Source organism: Primulina eburnea, chromosome 18, assembly GCF_022965805.1.
Source record: "Primulina eburnea isolate SZY01 chromosome 18, ASM2296580v1, whole genome shotgun sequence".
In the NCBI taxonomy this organism is placed as follows: Eukaryota; Viridiplantae; Streptophyta; class Magnoliopsida; order Lamiales; family Gesneriaceae; genus Primulina; species Primulina eburnea.
Genome location: NC_133118.1, coordinates 15,934,364 through 15,938,381, shown reverse-complemented (window position 1 = coordinate 15,938,381; position 4,018 = coordinate 15,934,364).

The window sequence follows — 4,018 nt, the reverse complement described above, 5'->3', positions numbered from 1 at the left end:
AGACAAGAGGAATGATCTTATTCCGCAACACTTTATCTTTGCGATCTAGAATCTGAACTGGTCGCTCCACGTAAGACAAATCCGTATCAAGTTGAACTTCCGATGGATGTAAGATGTGAGACTCATTTGCTACATAACGTCTCAACAAGGATACGTGGAACACATCATGAATGCTTGATAGGTACGGCGGCAACGCAAGTCTGTAAGCTACATCTCCTACACATTCCAGAATCTCAAAAGGACCAATGAATCTCGGAGATAGCTTACCCTTGAGACCAAATCTCAAAATCCTGCGAAAAGGCGAAACTCGGAGAAACACTTTCTCACCTGGCTGAAAATAAAGAGGTCGACGCTTTGTGTTCGCATAACTAGCCTGTCGATCCTGAGCAGTCTTAATCCGCTTCTTGATTACTGCAACCTTATCTATAGCCTGCTGGACTAATTCCGGTCCCTCTACCTGTCGTTCCCCGACTTCATCCCAGAATAATGGAGTACGACAACGTCGCCCGTACAACGCCTCAAATGGTGCCATACCAATACTACGATGGTAGCTGTTGTTGTACGCGAACTCAATCAAAGGCAAATGATCCTGCCAAGCGGGTCCGAAATCCATAACACAGGCTCGCAACATATCCTCAAGCGTACGGATAGTCCTCTCTGATTGACCGTCAGTCTCCGGATGATAAGCAGTACTCAGACTCAGTGTAGTACCCAAAGCTGACTGGAAACTACCCCAAAACCGTGAGGTAAAACGAGGATCTCTGTCACTAACAATACTGACAGGCACTCCATGCAAACGTACAATCTCCTGAATGTACAATCGAGCCATACGATCGAAAGTGAAATCACGATTATACGGCAGAAAATGAGCAGACTTGGTGAGTCGATCCACCACTACCCAGATAGCATCGCTGTTCCTCGAAGATAATGGCAAATGAGTAATAAAATCCATCGTAATATGCTCCCACTTCCATTCTGGAATAGGTAAGTTCAATAATAATCCTCCCGGTCGACGGTGCTCTGCCTTAACCTGCTGGCAAACTAGACATTTGGAGACAAACTGATACACGCTGCGCTTCATCCCTTTCCACCAAAAACGAGTTCTCAAATCTTTATACATCTTATTGCTTCCTGGATGAATACTCAGCTTGCTTCGATGAGCATGAGACAAAATCTCTTCCCTCAAAGTGTCATCCTCTGGTACTACAACCCGATTAGATAAGCACAGAAGACCATTGGACTGATAATGGAAGCCGCTATCTCCACCCGCTAACCGAGCTAATCTCTGCGTCTTCAGATCAGACATCTGAGCATCTCGAATCCGAGTGAACAATTTGGGCTCAGATAAAATGGTAGCAACACGAATGCTCTCCATACCTTTCCGATGCTTGAAGTTAAACCCCAACGAGCAACTATCCTGGATGGCACTAGTCATAGCACAAGTCTGAAGTGCAGAGGCTCTCACCTTGCGACTCAGCGCATCAGCTGTGAGATTCGCAGAACCTGGATGGTACTTGATCTCGCAATCATAATCCTTCAGCAAATCCATCCAACGACGTTGCCTCATGTTCAACTCAGCCTGAGTGAACAGATATTTCAGACTCTTATGATCAGTAAAGATCTCAAACTGAACACCGTACAAATAATGACGCCAGATCTTCAGCGCAAACACAATAGCTGCCAATTCCAGGTCATGAGTGGGATACTTCTCCTCGTGAGGTTTCAGCTGTCTGGAAGCATAAGCAATCACATGACCATTTTGCGTCAACACACACCCTAAGCCTTGAGTGGAGGCATCGGTGTAAACACTGAAACCATCAGATCCTGACGGTAACGCCAAAACAGGTGCGGAAGTCAGAAGTCGACGAAGCTCTCTGAAACTATCTTCGCACTCGGATGACCACTCAAATGGAACATCCCTCCGAGTAAGTTGCGTCAAAGGTCTGGCTATCTGAGAGAAATTCACGATGAAGCGACGATAATACCCGGCCAGACCTAGAAAACTACGGATCTCAGCCACCGTCGTCGGACGTGACCAATTCAGCACCGCTTCAATCTTGCTGGGATCCACAGAAACTCCTTCCTTGGAAATCACATGACCAAGGAATACCACACGATCAATCCAGAACTCGCACTTACTCAGCTTAGCATACAATTGCTTCTCGCGAAGAATCTGCAACACAATCCTCAAGTGTTGGGCATGCTCTTCCACACTGTGGGAATAGATCAAGATGTCGTCAATGAAAACCACCACAAACTGATCCAGAAAATCTCGGAAGACTCGGTTCATCAGATCCATGAATACTGCTGGTGCATTCGTCAATCCGAATGGCATAACTAGAAACTCGTAATGCCCATAACGAGTACGAAATGCAGTCTTGGAAATATCATCATCTCTGACTCTCATCTGATGATAACCTGATCGCAAGTCGATCTTGGAGTAAACAGAAGTACCCTGAAGCTGATCGAACAAGTCATCAATACGGGGTAATGGGTACTTGTTCTTGATCGTCACACGATTCAGCTGACGATAATCAATGCACAGTCGCATCGATCCATCCTTCTTCTTGACAAACAAGACTGGAGCTCCCCAAGGCGAAACACTCGGGCGAATATAACCCTTATCAAGAAGATCCTGCAATTGCTGCTTCAGCTCTCTCATCTCTGACGGAGCCAGACGATAGGGGACACGAGAAATCGGTGCAGTCCCTGGCATTAACTCAATGCCAAACTCCACCTCTCTAACCGGAGGAAAACCAGGAATCTCATCTGGAAAAACATCAGGAAATTCACAAACCACTGGAATATCCTCTAGACCAACACTACCTGTGGAAGAATCGATTGCATAGATGAGGTAGCCTTCCCCGCCCGACTCTAAAGCACGACAGGCTTTCAGAGCAGATACCACTGGCATCGGAGGTCGCGCTCCCTCACCATAGAAAAACCAACTGGAGCTCTCAGTCGTAAACTGAACAAGCTTCTGGTAACAATCCACAGTAGCTCGGTAGGTAGTCAAAATGTCTATACCCAAAATACAATCAAAATCCTCCATCTCTAGGATCATAAGATTCGCAGTCAACTCGTTACCCTCAAAATCTAAGGGACAACCCATCACTAGACGCTTCGCTAACACCGAATGACCCATCGGAGTAGAAACAGAAAGAATGACGTCTAGAGAAACATAGGGTAACCTATGACGCTTAACAAATCGTGCAGAAATGAAGGAATGAGAGGCTCCTGTATCAATAAGAACAAAAGCAGGAATACCGCATAAATGAAAAGTACCTGCTATGACTCTCTCCGTCTCATCTGCAGCCTGATCCTGGTTCAGTGCAAAAACCTGACCTTGGGCACGAGGTCGAAGATTCGAACTACCCACTGCCTGACCCTGTCGCCTCTGCTGAACAGTCGTCTGAGATCCAGAACCAGATCCTGCTCCACCTCGCAGCTGAGGACAATTCTTCTTAATATGCCCCAACTCTCCGCACTGATAACAAGCTCCTGCGGCTACTCGGCATTGCTCCGATGGATGGTTCTTCCCACAATGCGCACAAGACTCCTTCTTCTTACCAAAACGGAAAACACCGCTAGATCGAGATCCAGATCCAGAAGAAGACGAACCAGATTTCTTGAACGACTGAGATCGAGGCCTCAAAGTACTCGGAGGTCTAGAAGAAAGAATAGCCCTACCACGCTGGAGACTGATCTCTGCCTGGCGACACCGGTTCACCAACCCATCATAAGAAGTAGGATTATCACAGACAGTGACTCGATCAAAGATCTCCTGATTAAGGCCCTGGAGGAAATGATCATACTTGGCCTCAGAACTGCCACTGATATGAGGAGCGAAGGGTAACAACTCAAAGAATTTCTGCTGATACTCATCAACAGACATACTCCCCTGCTTAAGGTTCAGGAGCTCAATCGTCTTGGCCTGGCGAAGGGCTGGAGGAAAGTACAGCTGCATGAACGCTGCACGGAAATCGGCCCACGTCGCTCTACCCTGCGACTGAACTAT